Source organism: Apostichopus japonicus, chromosome 15, assembly GCF_037975245.1.
Source record: "Apostichopus japonicus isolate 1M-3 chromosome 15, ASM3797524v1, whole genome shotgun sequence".
Taxonomy (NCBI): domain Eukaryota; kingdom Metazoa; phylum Echinodermata; class Holothuroidea; order Aspidochirotida; family Stichopodidae; genus Apostichopus; species Apostichopus japonicus.
In genome coordinates this window covers 25,559,733-25,576,334 of record NC_092575.1, presented here as the reverse complement: position 1 = coordinate 25,576,334, position 16,602 = coordinate 25,559,733, and the positions used below count along the sequence as shown (strand labels likewise).

The following is a 16,602-nucleotide window of genomic DNA, read 5'->3' as shown; positions in this document are numbered from 1 at the left end:
CATCATGAATGCAAAGGTTACAATTATCATCAAAACCAAAAACTTTTGATGTACTACAGGATGTACTACAACGAATCGGTTTTCGTGGACCTGCGCTCCAAAGTCCATGCAAGACCCTGTACGTACAGCATCAGTGTAAGATGCATTCGATAAACTTACCTGCAAGGGCAGGTCGGTGTTAGCTCCTTGAAAGGAACATTCCAATTGCTGAAGTCAATTGCCGAAAGTTTGCTTCGTCGCTAACTCAAAATTACATCCTCAGAGCATGTTGTATGACAAGGATATTAATTTTGCAATATTTTATGAATGCAAATGGCAACAGCAGAATTATAGTTGCAAGAGAGTTAGGGACAAGATACTAAGATCGAGGTTATCACACAACAATGAAGAATACTTTACTCTTTAATACATGTCCTGCCACTGAAATATGCTGTTAAGGTATAGCCCCTCCCCCCCCCCCCCCATCCTAAATGATGGATATCCCACCTAGAGTCCATTTTAAACAAGCATTATGGTGTTCAACAAACAAGGACAAATACAACAAGTTAGAGATATTCTCGCTTTATTATACCAGTTCAAAAAAATAGTCATATCAGTTAAATGGTATCTTATATGTCAAATCAAGGATTGCTAAAACAACACAAATATATTAAATTTAGTGTTGAGAAAACTATTTGGCACTATGATTGCAAGCAGCATTTGACATAAATTGAAGTGCCTGAAAACTACAAGCCACAACCTAACTGTATATTCACAACTGTATCTGTTTTGGTGTTGGTAGAGGATACAAGGAGGGTATAGATGTAAATATTCACAATACACATTGGCATAGGAGCCCAATTTGATTCATGGGAGTGGGGGGGGGGGGGGGTGGAAGGCTGTAAGGATTGGCCCGAAAATTGTAACCAATATGGAAGGGTATACTGGTGAGTTCCCGTTCACATTTGAAATTTGAATTTGTTATAAGGTAAGCATGGAGTGCAAAATGTGTCAAAAGTCCACAACATCAATGTCAGATTAGTCGGGCACGCTTAGAGTTTCCCACCCTTCCCAGCACCCCTCCCCGCCCAGATCAACCTGAGCACGGTAGCTTATGCTGAAAACCACGTAAATGCAATTAGGAGAGGTGACAAATGTGTTGCACTGTCAAATTTTGAGCCACATGCACACCAAGACCATGATTAAAATGTGTAAAGATACAGTATAGACAACATGATGTGGGAATAAGATTAACCGAAACCAATGATACAGTATGTACAGTGTACTGCTCAATGCTGGTATGTAAATATCTAACTATGTGACATTGTACTATCGATGTGAAACTTGAAATGACGCATAATATAAGAAATGGGGAGTTTTCAGTTACTGTAGCAAAGAAAAAACTAAAGATACAAAGTATAAAGAAAATGCAAAAGTGACATATAACAAAATATGTGTTCCTTTCCAGGTTGTCTACACACAGAGATGGTTCTAACATGTTATTGTCAAGACAACGACCCTTGTGGGGAGCAAGATGAGAGGTTGTCTGTCATTGTTGTTATCTGATCTCTGTTTGTAGATTTCGGGAGATGAACATACCAAATTTTTCCAGAATTATCTGTAAAATATCTATACAAATCACATACTGATATGTTAAATGTGTACCAAAAAAAAAAAACAATATTGAAAACAAAAACAAGGTGATTAGGTCAAAAATTTGAAGGAATTATTTTTAAAATTACTACATTTACACATGATTTATTCGTGTATGATGAAATGGATGACCGGATGTTTTTCTTTTTTTTGGCAAATTTCATGACTTTACAAGTTAAAAAGTTGGCCACACTATACAGATTCAGAGACTTGTAAGTTTTGAGCTCCAAGTTCTAGAAAATCAAGGGACGAAATAGTTTTAGAGAATTGATTAGCAATAATTGCTCGACAATTCTTGGAAATAGCAATTAGCATTAGCAGGTACTGCATCTTTTGCTAATCAAAAGTAATATTGATTAGCAACTGGCAATTCTTGGGTAGCAAATTGCTATGCGAACCCAGCTATTTCGTCCCTTGAAAATACGGCTGTTATCATTTGGTTAGCTTCATAAATGGGGGTGCAACATATCAAATTTTAGTCACAGAGCTAGAAATGGTTTCAAATTTTTACACTTAATATTTCCTCCCTTGTGGTAGTAGGAAAACATAACAGGTATGAAATTATCCAATCCACATCACTTAAAAATCTTGATCAAGAGCTTTGGTACTCCAGTTAAAAAAAAACATGTTTTGAAGAGAGGGTCATAAACACACCATCAGCTGACTTTGACCAGAAGTCTATTGTCTATAAATTTACATGTTTTCCTTGATGCCACTAATTAGGATGTCCGCCTCTGGGAACTTGAGTCGTCTTGGAGGTCCCTTGGAGAGTCCTGACCAGATGACAACCTCTGTAACAAACAAAAAATTCAAAACAAAATGGTGAAACTGTCGTCAGTCGAATACATGCGGCTTTAAAAATTCAAAATTCTAGTACATGGTAAATTATGGTAAATTAGTCCAACCAGGAAGCAAAGGGGGTTTGGTTGGACTCAATTGAAAACTGCTTTGAATACCAATGAATACAAATGACAATAGCCAATTTAAATGGCAGAAATTCTGAATTTTGAATTGCCAAGTTCAGTCATGATGAAATTCCAGTATGTCGCTGAGGTGCATTGTAGAAAGTGGGTCTATTTATTATGAATGTTTTAACAAATATCCCACAAACTGTACTGACATCTGATGCACATGGATCCACATCCAGACCCCAAACCCCCCTCTCCCACCCCAGGATGTTTAAGAAAACTTGCCTGCATTATTTTGGGGGGATTTTTTCTCTTTACACTTGAAAGCCAACAGCCTCTATGAGTGGTTCCTGTTAATTTTATATGAAAACATTTAAAATGTAACACTACACATCAAATTTGTTGGCATCAAATTATGAACAAGCACTACCTGAGTTTTTAATATTTATAAGGTTTTCATACAGTACTTTCACTTCTGTTGACTTCAGATGACCTTTGACCCGAGCTACAGACAATGATAAGGTTCTCCCGTATCCTGAAGTCGCTTTAATGAACCAGAAGTCCAGAACAAAAAGTAAGAAGTCTATCCAACCTCTGCTATCGGAGTGACTGTATTTCAATTTTTTTTTTAACTCAATTGACCTCAAACAACCTCTGTCTAACTGCCACAAGAGTTTGCTTATACTGTATGATAGATTGACATAACAAGAATGAACCATCCATGTAAACTTGTGGGCTTTCACATTTACAATGTAGGCATCACATGCACACACAGTCACCCACAGACAGGCACTCTACCACCTAAACATAGGTCCCCTTAGAATGAAAAGTTGATGGCTACACAAGTACAGTATAAAGCCTTGATTGAAGGGCACCAACAAAACTGGAAATCCAATCCTAAGTAAAGTAACTCAAGTACTGAAACAAGGAACCGAACCATTAACAGGATGTGTGCAACAAGCAATCTTAGCCTACAAAGTGAACAATGTTCACCTGAGAAGGATGTGGATTCAACTCACAGTGTAGCAACTACTGTATGGAACGCCAAAAGGACCACAGTGACATGTACCACTACTAATTTGACATGTACTACTACTAATTCGAAGTGTACTACTACTAATTTGAAGTGTAATACATGTAAAATGTCGCGTACTACTACTAATTCGAAGTGTACTACATCAAAAATTTCCTATTGAAACCACCTAGTGCATAGCTAGGCTATCAGGTGCTACGAAATGCAACTGTGCTTAAAATGTCGGAACATCGAACATTATTCACGAAGCGCATACTGTATGCTCGGAGCGCGTTAGCGCTTGTACCTCTGTTGGGGTTTTATCCTACCCCTTTTCCAACTTACTAACTCGTTTGTCTTGGAAATTCACCCAAAATATAGAGAGAGAGGTTTATTCCATGGGATCGCTCACGTAGTCGACAGCTCGTTGCAGCAAACGTTGAGCTTACACGTGTCAATCCAGGTGACTGCTTGGCCCCCCTCCTCTCATAACAAATATACAGCGGGTATATTGTCTTGGCAGTTTGCCAAGACTCTTAGAAGGCTTGTTTTCCTGGCACTTTGCCAAGCTTCGAGAACGTTCTCTTCTTGGCAGGTTGCCAAGGTACTAAGTAACGAGACTGTACCAGAATCGCTTCAGTTTGCGCCTTTTAACATGCTCTGGAGGGGGTTCCACAAGCTTTTTAAACAACAAAACATAAGCAAGGTTTCAAACCTAGACATATGGCGAGGAATTATAACGAGAGAGAAAAATAATTAGCGAGGAGAATATGACCCATGAATGCCCAGGAAATCTATGTCATGTCCTGGTTTCTGCTGGTACTCATTAAACACACATTCAAGCTGTGTAATGATAAATGGTGTAGCGATTGCAGTGTCTTTCCGCAATTGATTCGAACCTGTCGTCGCAGCTCAAGCTGCTAGTTCCGTGGGGCAACACTCCCCTGATGAAAGAGACTCTTCCCCCTCTTGGAGGCGGGATTAACTTTGAGGCTGGGGATAAGTATATCTCCGTTTGCCGTGGGAACCTCGCTCCAGCCGGCTTTCCTTTCGGATTGGGCGTTTGCCCTTACTACCCCGATCTGGGGGCCCAGCAGTTGTTGATCTCATCGGTTCCCGGCTCCGGGACCGACTCCTGGGATCCGGAGTGGAACCTCGGTTCCGCACTCCCTGTGAGGTCTCGCTGGACCCGTGGTCTCGTCGGACCCGGGCCCCCAGAGCCCATCTCTGTGTGCGTACCTAGCCGGGTACCACTCCTCTCGACCCGGACATTCTGTCCATTCCGGTCGGAATTTCAAATGGGCTATTTATTGGCCTTGAGCCTTGCCCTTGCCTTCCCCCTTGGTCATAGAATCCAGACGGTGCCGGGACCTTGGGGGGCAATATCTCTTTCTCCTCTCTCTCTCTCTCTCTCTCCTCCGGCCTCTCTCGCCGGACTCGGGCTCCCGGAGCCTATCTCTGTGTGCGTACCACGCCGGGTACCACTCTCCTCGACCCGGACATTCTGTCCGTTCCGGTCGGAACTTCTAATGGGCTTTTTATTGGCCTTGAGCCTAGCCTTCCTTGGGTCGGAGGGGAACGTCTGTTCCGGGCTCCTTCTGAGGTCTCGCCGGACCCTGGCTCTCCGGAGCCCCTCTCTTTGCGCGCACCACAACGGGTGCCGCTCTCTGCGACCCGGACGGACTGTCCGCTCTGGCCGTCTTTGTCATGGGCTTTTGGTTGGCCTTGAGCCTTGCCCTTGCCCTAGCCCTTGGTGGTACATCCGGACAGCGCCGGCACCTTGGGTGGCAAAATATCCATCTCTCTCTCTCTCATGGGCTTTTGGTTGGCCTTGAGCCTTGCCCTTGCCCTAGCCCTTGGTGGTACATCCGGACTACGCCGGCACCTTGGGTGGCAAAATCCCCATCTCTCTCTCTTCTCCGGCCCTCTCCTGGCCTCTCTCCATCTCAACTCCCACCAACTCTCTCACTTCCTCTTCATCTCCTGTCTCTCCTCCGATTCCCTCCAGGGGAACTGTGGGTTCGGTGATAGATCTAAACTGTCCCGGCCTGCTAGCCAGGTGTCGATGTGCTGCCACTGTCTGGTGTGAAAACAAAACAGACTAGACAGAGGTCTCGGAACAGCTCACACATTTAAGGTGGCTTCGAGACATGTCTGAGAAACTCACGTTAAGGAGAGACTAACGGCGAATAGTCTAACGTATCAAACGGAACGACTATAAGGAGGAAGTAGGGTGGGAGTATGCTAACAGAGAGTAAAGTTACGTGACAAAAACAACGCGCCCTGCTAGAGGCTCGCGGCTTACAAGGTACGCTACAATAGTGAAAACTTCCCAAACTTAGAAGCGAACACGTAACTAGAATACATGAAGGAAATGGACGAAGCATGTATACAAGGGAGAGAACCCCTCTATCCGCGTACAGAGCGGGAAGGGAGGAACAAGGCTACGAGATACGCCCCAAGTGAAACTCCCGACACTTAGGAGGCGCACGAGTAGCGAAACCCATGGAGAAACATGAAAATATGTACAAATATATGAAGGTTCAAACAAGAAACAACAACAACGTAATCGAACCGCCTAACCGCCTAGTATTGGATAGGAGTTCGCGGCTTACAAGATACGTTACAAGGAGAAACACTTCCGACATATGGAAGCAACGTAACTAAACATATATGCATCGAAAAACTTGTAAAACGGATGAAACATGTATATAAGGGAGAGAACCCCCTAACCGCGAACCAGCGGAGGGGGGAACAAGGCTACGAGGTACACCCCAAGTCATGAGACTCAGGGAGCGCACGTAGCAACAACTGGAGGAAACATGAAAATATACAACAATATATGAAATCAAGGATACTCCCGTCTTAACATGAAAAACAACGAAACGAGCCGACTATCTCGACTAGTTAGGAGATATCGGAACGTGGCTACAACTACGCTACAAAAGTGAAAACCCACACTGAAAGCGTAAAAATTAACGAAGTACATGAAAGCAAAACATCTTATGCCTTAAGAAAGGCTGAAACACATGTACATACGGAAAAACATGCCTATCCGCGTAAACAGGGCGGTATAGGCAACGCTACAAATTACGCTACAAGGGAAAAACCCACACAAAAGCGTAAGAAGTAACGAAGGAACATGAAACAAGCAAAACAACTTATTTTTTGAAAGTAAGAAAAGCTGAAACATGTACATACGAAAATATATGCCTATCCGCGTAAACAAGGCGGTATAGGCAACGAACGAAGTAGTCTCGCAGAGCTACTACCTGCTACCCTAAAAACGTTACGTAAGAAAAAACGAACGCATGGGCGAGAGTGTACACTAAAAACAGCCCCCAAAAACACCCTTCCCTACAAGAAAAGGATACTTATCAGGCTGGAAAAGATCCTTGGAAGTGCAGAAGTCCTGATAGGAAACTTCTAGAGTATAAATCCAAGGTAATCCGGGCGAATTTCGCGAAAATTTTTCTAACTCCGAAAAACACATTGAGACACTTTGTGGGTAGAAAAATGAAGGAAGGCCATTAGGGCCAATGAGGGTGTACAGTGTTAAAAGATTACCAGGGCATTCTAGACACGGTAGAATGCGGTGCATAGGTTGTGGGGAGACAGGTAAGTGGGGAACGAAGTAAATATGTCGCATACTACTACTAATTCGAAGTGTAATAATACTAATTTGAAGTGTACTACATCCAAAATGTCGCGTACGGTACTACTACTAATTCGAAGTGTACTACATCTAAAAAGTCACGTACTACTACTAAATTGGAGAGATGGCGCTATTCACAATCTTTCCGATACCATGTCATCGAGTTGCGCATCTGCATTAAAATAATGATGAAGAAAACATATTCTTTAATACTCTGTTGATTCAAATGTCTATTTTACAGTTTATACCTTTAAGGTCTGTGGCCAATATAGAAAATAGCATATAGTTTGGCACAGCTGGGGAATCAAAAGCATTCTTGACATTTCAATGACGGGGAAATTGCTGCTTGTGAATAATAGTGTGTATAACAATTTTAAGAGTTAAAAACTGGTGTATTTGATATATATATATATATATATATATATATATATATATATATATATATATATTATATATATTGTTATATATGTTATATATATTGTTATACACACTATTATTCACAAGCAGCAATTTCCCCGTCATTGAAATGTCAAGAATGCTTTTGATTCCCCAGCTGTGCCTAACTTTATGCTATTTTCTATATTGGCCACAGACCTTAAAGGTATAAACTGTAAAATAGACATTTGAATCAACAGAGTATTAAAGAATATGTTTTCTTCATCATTATTTTAATGCAGATGTCTTGTTAAGACGACTAAGCATTTGGCACGTATTATATAAATGACTCTAATGACAGTACTGCAACAAGCATACATCCAACTTAGCCCCAATAGACTCTAATTGGAGCAATTAGCATGCCAACTTTCTTTTGATATCAACTGACTCCAGTTGCAGATTACCTTTAACCCCTCCCCCCCCCCACCAGTGCACTAAATTTATGCAGGTTTGCAGTTCAGATAACTTGTGTATTATACTGTTTGAGTCACAAAATACACAAACCTTGCCTGAACAAACATACAAAATGTCAGTGTCAAAAATCCATCAAATTGAAACAGAACACTGCCCTCCCCTGTCACAGTATTTACTATTGAGTAGACTATGCACAATAGATAAAGGACCTCTACCAGATAAGAAACCTGTAACTTTAGTGTAAGGAATGCCTATAAGTAGTTTATAAATTGCTTGGTTAACTGCTGATAAGTTTATTAGGTGAATACAGTACCTCGTTAAACAGCACTGATTATTAACAGATTTACTGTATTGGTAAACACTTGCTTAAAAACGGCCAACATAATAAATAGTTCATAGATATATATCTATGTTGCAAACAACATTATCTTATATGTTAGCTGATCAATGTATACTGTATGTCAACTACATGAAGGAATCACATTGAATCTACAGTATAAGCTAACACAATGCTAAGGCAGGGTGGATAAGGCATTCGCATTGAAGCAATGAGGCTAAGCAATTGGGGGGGGGGGTTCAGGGTTCGATCCCAGGCCGGGTCAGATGCTAATGTACCCTTGATGCTCAAAGCCAAAGGTCAGTGAATGGAAACAGGAACAGACTTTCTTTTTACACCTAGAAGCTTAAAATTTAAAAATTCAGGGCCATTACAGTATTTCTCTCAGACTATATAAATTCCAAAACTTACTGGTTTGGATATTTACGAGTGACGAGCTTACCTGTCTCCTCACAACCTTAGCACCTCATTCTACCGTGCCTATAAAGTCCTGGTAAAATAATAACACTGTGCGCCCTCTATGACCGAACCCCCCCCCTCGGTCACTCCTCACTACTAAGGAATCAAGGAATCAAGAAACTAAGGAATCAAGTCCAGCCTGCCCTAAAGCTTGCTTCTTAGACTCGTAAGCCACTGGTCTATCTAGTGCCACTGGGCTGGCGAAAAATTTATGCAGACCAGGCATGGGTCCCGTCTGGTGTAGGTTCTACACTTAGGACACAAATCGTGTTCGACCCAGGTTCTGCCTGGCCGAAACATCGAAAGTTAAAAAAAAAGAAAACTTCAGCTGGTTACGAGACAAACTAAAACGCTCGAATTAAGGAAAGACTAACTCTTAAGCTTACGGAAATATGCAAACTAACAAGAGAACGGGAGAGAACGGGAGGTACATAACGGTGAGTAGAGGTACGTAGCGTAACCTAGCAACGGCAAAATACGAAAAACGCTACGAAGTGGCCTAACAAAATCAACACAAGCTGAAAAAGAACATGAGAGAGCGAAATATAGAAGAAGAAATCGTGAATAGAAATACAATGTAGACATGCTATGAACATGAAAATACAATGACACGCCTATAGCGTGGGGAAGGGAAATTGGCGGGAAACCTAGGCAGTTCGCGGAACTGCTACCCCCGCAAAAAACCTAAGGGCGGAAACGCACTAGGAATAAAAACAGTCCCCAAAACCCTCCCTTTCAACAAAAAAGGATACTTATCGGGCTGGAAAGGACTGCAATACTCCTAAGAATCCGAGGAAAGAAACTTCCAAAGATCGCTAAAGAAAACCAAGACGAAATCCAAGGGAAATATATCCACAAGAAATTCACGTGAAGACACTTTTAATGGTAGAATGAGTAGTGAGGAGTGACCGAGGGGGGGGGGTTCGGTCATAGAGGGCGCACAGTGTTATTATTTTACCAGGACTTTATAGGCACGGTAGAATAAGGTGCTAAGGTTGTGAGGAGACAGGTAAGCGAGGAGCGAAGTAAATACAACAGAATATGTAGCTAAACTACTAAGGAGTAGTTCCTGGAACCAAGCTTTGCTGCTCAAAGCCAAAGGTCACTGAATGGAAACAGGAACAGACTTTCTTTTTACACCTTTAAGCTTAAAATTTAATAATTCAAGGCCATTATTTCTCTCAGATATAAACAACAGAAAAAAGTAGCCTTGTTCTGATATGCAAGGGTGAACACCGCAAGGGGGAACAAGGTACAGTATGAAACCTCCTCTCATTCTAAGGATAAGACCAAGAAACTGTGATTTCCCTTTCAGGGGGGATCCTGAACCTTCATGGGGAGATGAAAATATAAACAGTCTCACAGATGCACCATGTTCCTATAGCTAGCTAATTGATTTGCTCAAAACAGAACAGAACAATCATTATATCTTTTGACCCTTGAAAGCTCTTTCCTTCCACATTGATCCACTGAATTCACCCTGTACCTGTAGATCATATTCACATATCATCACGAAAGACCTTGTGCCCTCGAAAGCCACATACCACTTAAAATTGGTCTGCAAGTTAAACATAAACTACTAAGTATCATATCAGAAAGTGGTTTGAAAATTGTTGATATTTCATCTGTATACTGCCACCACTTTCCCTCCTACCTTATTTTACACTCCTCCAAAATGTGAAACTGGAACCACATGTACTGTACCTTCTAAGAGAGACCTAGGAACAACATTGTCCTGATCACTCTTATAGGCATTAGAAATCATGAAAATAGCTGCAACTCCCATCAAAATCCATCAAAGATTGACCATTTTTCTTCTTTTAATTCTAATTTCATTTATGAATCAACATTAGCTACATGCAAATTGATGATGAAAAGGGGGTGACTGCCTAACTTTCTGTTCTGTTGTCATATGATTATTGGTCATTTATTGGTCATTTGTTCTTACAACCTTAGTTTCAAGGACACTGAACACAGGTTTGTGGCCTTAAAGGCGATTTCTTGAAATATGTTGTCTACTTTGGAAAGAGGAACATCACATTATTCGAATGAAAATAATTTGGGGTTAACTTATTATGGGCTAAAATCAGAACCTACGTCATAGTTTGCACATATATGTAAATAGCTCTATTTCTGTTTCTTCTTCTCCCCCATCCAAGTGGTTATGTAATAGGTATGCCTATTCTCTTCCACATCCTGTGCTCATATTCCCCTTTATAATTAGTAGTGAAACAGTAGCAACAGTTCTTTCTTTGTTCTGCCAAAGTTGCTGGTTGCAGTAAACATCCTCCCTACTTCCTTTCTTTATCTTGGAAAGGGGATGCTTTGTCTTAGTTGTTTCATTTATAGTGTAAGCATTTGTATGCAGATTTAGTCTTGTGTAATTAGCCCTGATTGGTTCTCAGTGTTACTCTTGGTAGCTAGGGTGTGTATCTAGACCAATGAGAGGGATTAAGAGGGTCACATGTTGTTACCCTGTGGTTAAGGTGCTTCCTCCAGGGTGTCTTAGGAGAGAGTGGCAGTTTGGTTGTCAGCCAGTCAACAGGGCATGTTTGTATTTTAGTCACTCTTGACATAATGTAGTCTGTACACTACAGTATACGTATATAAATAGTTAATAAGTTGTCGACAGTATCTTGTGCTATACGAATTTATCTTCATAAATATAACTTTTCCTGGAGGAATTAATTGTGTATAATTGATTTGCTATATACATTTGTGTGATTACATCGTTTTAATGGATTCTATGGAACTGAGAGCTGTGTTCTGTTAGTTGCTGTATTTACCTATCTTGTACCAGGACTTCACCTACTCTTTTACCTATCTTGTACCTGGACTTTACCTACACTCCTTGGGAAGAACATTTCTTAGAACATATATATTTTCATTGGACTATTCATCGAACTGTCACCACTCACCATCCCTTTCGTAATTTCCTGCTATCGGACATTCATCAATCCTTTTAAACCTTTCATCACCGTACCTACCAGTCATTCAACAACATTGCTGAACAGTGCTGCATGACTATACAGACCCGCCCGCCAGATAAGCTTTATCTCTTGTGCACATGTATTAGTCTTGTGGCCACTTGACACCCCTAGTTGTTTATCGCAACATCTCTAATTTTAATTGTTGATACCCCACAATTAAGTGTAATTTGAGCCCCTTTCCACTTTAAGTGTAATTATTTAACAGTGAAGTAACAGTTAAGAGTACTTATGCCAAGATTCCTGATGTTGCATAGTTTCATGTGTGTTAAATATGTGAGTAAATATACTTACTATACCTAACAGCCAGTCTTATTCTTGTTTTAGCCTATTGTGTTTGTAACACAGTGGTCAGTTGTCTCCACACATCGCTACCACTAGGGGGATTCCCAATAAGCCTGTTGTACAGCTAGCTGCTGACAAGAACCCCATATCCCGCAACTCTTACACATACTTAAAAGTTTCCCCAGATTTATCAAACCCGCAAATATGTATATGGAGGAAACGAGTAGAGTTTTTCGAAAAATTGTCAACGTATTTTGAATGAGCCGGGTACAAAACAAATATGTACTGAATATGGGGCAAATTGGCTAGGTCACTACAGGTAGGTCTCCATAGAACTTTAATTGTTCACCTCTTCCATTGACTAAGTACTGTAGGACCAATTTTTTTTTAAACATTTATTTACCGTAAAAAATTCACTTAGGCCTTCAATAAGTACTGTATTAACACATACCTGATCCATCAGCTTTCTTGAGTGTGAATTCGAAGCTTTTGGACCTTGGCTTTGTGGAGTTGACAACTGAATCAATATCCGGGAACTCCTTGCGCACTGCCTCCAGGAGCTGGTTGGCATTGCGCTTGTACACATGTCACGATTTGCTGAGAAGAAATATCAAGAAAGGACCATCACTGCTTTTATCTTCCAAGACCCTAATTTCCACCTCCCATCGTGTGGTGACCCTCCACCAGTGGCTGAGGAGATGGCCCCGGGGGGGGGGAGGAGCAGAGTTTACATGTCTTTTATAACTTAAATGAAGTAATTTATGTTCAAGATTTTTGGTTTCAGAAATAGATGGACAATTTCTGCAATCCTTCGGAACCCTTTAGCGACCCTCTAATGGTTTTTTGGGAAGCTAAGATCTGATGTTGCCCAGGCCACCATATCACCTCTGACCACTCTGAAATGTTGGTAACATGGAGGGTGCTTAGTGCAAAATGGTGCTACCTTTTGGAAACAATATTGAAGAATGATTACTTTGTACCCACATATTTATGTACTGTATACTAGGATTTTCTATATCCCAGTGGGGGTGGGAAGGGGAGCCTCAGCACCCCTTGGCCCCTCCCCAATCACAAATCTATTCTGGGAGGGGCAAAGCCTCCCTAGAAATATACATAGTTGCAATGCAGAAGGTGGGGAGTGCCATATTCAAGATGGATGCAGTTACCAGTTCTAATCAAATCTATTGTGCATTAGGTGCAAGTGCAACTGACTACATGTTGATATGCCCCAAGCTTATTCCAGGGCCTGTGGTGTATGTATAAATTTCTGGCACCAGCCACAGTTTGATTGTGGCACCAAAGAGCCATTTGATTGTGGCAAATGAGAGCCATTTTGATTGTGGAACAGGTCTGAAAGCCATTTTGATTACAGCAGAACCTGAGAGTCATTTTGATTACAGTGGCACCTGAGAGCCATTTTGATTACAGTGGCACCTGAGAGCCATTTTGATTACAGTGGCACCTGAGAGCCATCTTTATTTCAGTGGCACCTGAGAGCAAATTAGCTTTGAGCTTCTGTAGCAGTTCCATCAGCTGTCCAATGCCTGCAACAACGATTTTTTTTCAAAATATTATTGTTATTGACACCTTAGACAGTCAAATCTGTATATATATTGCTACCCAGCCATATGTATTCATCACGAATGAAGGCATCTATCATGTCTAAAGGATTGCCTTTAAAATTGTATATAAGTTGGCCTTCTTTATATTAATGACTAACCAATGAATAGTATAGACTATGCCGGTAGCATACAGGAATCATGAATAGAATTCACTTTTACTTTCTATAGCATCATTTAATTATTAAGTTAATTACCTTTTTATTAATACTATGTATGCACTTTCCAAACTAATACACCGACGCATATAAGCAGTCACACAAGGATATGCTTAGCCAGGAAGCTGCAATTAATAACTGTACAGTATGTCCACTGTATGAAAACCACAAGCTTTAAAGGGTGTGAAGACTTGCGATAAAAGAAATGTCTAATGCTGGTAATCTGACCTAGTTTCGAATGAGGTGTACCAGAAGTGTTAGACACCACCATCGATCCCAGAAAATACACACACAGCTTGCTACCGTCGGTAATTAGACACTCTGTGTACAGTCAGTACATACAGCTGCGGTCAATACCCACAGCACATTATACAAACGATACAGCGATGGACATCTCAGGTTCAGCTAAAGAAAACAAGGTATCACATTTCATTACTGTCTGCATTTTGTAGAGACACAAACAAAACGTCACTTGCAAGAAACAGAAAGTTTTTCAGATGGCTGCACATGGTTTGGAGCGAGTCTTCCATGCCTTTAATACAAGATGCAGTTGGAAAACATGGCAAAGAAAGAGCACAGTCCCAAAGACTTATCTCAATTACTTTGCTACAAGAGTGTACCGTGCTTTATGTAGTTATTGTATGTAAAATGCTGATATTTGTAATCATTTACCATCCTTTGACAATAACTCACATACTATCAGCTGACACAGGGGTGTAGCAAAAAGAATTCACTGTTTTCATGAATACTGATTACTGATCTGAGATCGAGGCATCTGCTCAGGTTCACAAACATGAATTGTTGTATCCACCGTAAATGGATACTGTTATGCAAGTTTGTTTGCACCCCAGTTTAACTATTTGCTCAATTATTGTTAAGGCTTTGAAATGTGGTACAAAAATAACCATGTCAAGATATAAGAGAAGCTCAAGTTTCTTCACATCACTGTTTATGGTTGGTATTTTTTGGGCCAACCTTGCAATATTTTGAGTGGATATTTGTAAACGGAAGCACGACACTGTTTTGTAGCACTTTTTGTTTCGATAATCCCATTTTGCTATTGGCCAAATATTCGTAAAGGCATCAAAAAGGACTGTTTCATGATAAATATGTGATTGTTTACTTAGTTTTCAACACATCACTGAAGTCCATGTAGACTGTAGTACCTGGTATTGTTTTGGTCATGTTTGTGATTAAGCCAATGTCCATGTCCTTTCTTGCCTACAAACGAATGACACGATGTTAAGCGTACGTATAACTTGGCATATATGCTGCCATCAGAAGTGCAATTCCTAAGACATTGTTTGCTGTTACAATCTCCTACCCAGTGACATCAATTATGTTTAACTCACATATATTTGAAATGGTTCTTTCTGTTTGTGAACCCACAAATCCCTTTTAATGATAAGGCCTATGTTTGCCTACCACACCACGTGAGGTACTACATGCATTTAATCAACAGGATACTTCGAACCACGGCGTGGGTACTCACTGTAAACAACTAGTCAGCCAGCGTTGAGATTTTCACGTATATGGCCGATTCGTTTACACGCGCAGACAACCCATGTACATACTGTACAGCACACGTGAAGTCATTACATAGTTCATGTAGTGTAGATGAACGAACATGCACCACATACATACACAGATACGTGCATTCACATTCTTGACAACGATATTAGACCAACCATAGAAGAGAATATATGTACTGTTTAGTGACCATTATTGAAAATAAATCTTACCAGTGTTCGACGACAACAGACATTTTTCCATTTTCTGATACTTCTTCTGCTTCCGAATCATTTTCAGTGTTGGTTTCTTCTTCTGCTGCCTCGCCATTCTTTTCATTTTCGTCCGTATCGTCAGATTTTTCTTCGTCCTTCGAAGCATTTTCGTCGTCCGCGTGTCCATTCTCTGAAGTGTTCCCATCAGTTGCTGTCTCGTTGACGGTTTCATCTTCTTTTACATTCTTTTCCTCTACTTTTGGGGTCTTTCCTTTAGGAGGATCTGCTTTCTTAGCTTTAGCTGTAGTCTTTCTCTTCTTCGCCTTAACAGGAGCAACATTTTCCGATTTCGCCTTTCCTTTAGATCTGAGTGTAGGGGCCATGTTTATATGCTGTGCAGTTGACGTGTTGTAGTGATAAATGATCGCTTCAGCGTTCAGCTAGTTTAGGGACGCGCAACAACAATGATTGTACTAGGGACGCCAGTTTCACATGCACATTACACGTGTAATAATTATACACTACCAAGTAGTACGCTGTACAAAGTACCTGAGCGACCTCGGAAGCATGTGATATAAATAGCGGGATCTTATTGGAGATAAGTTATGTCAACAGACGCGCTTTTCGTCTTGGTAATAACAAGGTTAATTTATTACGTAACTAAGGAGAAACGTCTCCGAAACCGGCTGTACATAATTTGTAAGTGTACACATAACTGATTACGTAACTATGTGTGTAGTCTGAAAGAGAATCGATTAAACCAGTTAAGGTGTGGTCAAAAGAAAATACAAGGTTTACAGCAGAGCATTGTTTATGTTAAATGGATGACCATGTGGTGAGTAGAAGTGGAAGGAGCTGTGACGGCACCAGTATATGAGGTATATTGCAACATCTAGGCGATTACTAACACTATGTATAAAACAAACCGCAGTACAACAAAAAATGTGGTTTTTCTTAGCAGTAACTTGTTTTCGTAC

General features: G+C 40.7%; 1 pseudogene; it reads right to left on the bottom strand.

Annotated features, from left to right (window-relative positions):
- Positions 1-545: 545 nt before the first annotated feature.
- Positions 546-16,133, bottom strand: LOC139980829 (uncharacterized; annotated as a pseudogene).
- Positions 16,134-16,602: the final 469 nt, after the last annotated feature.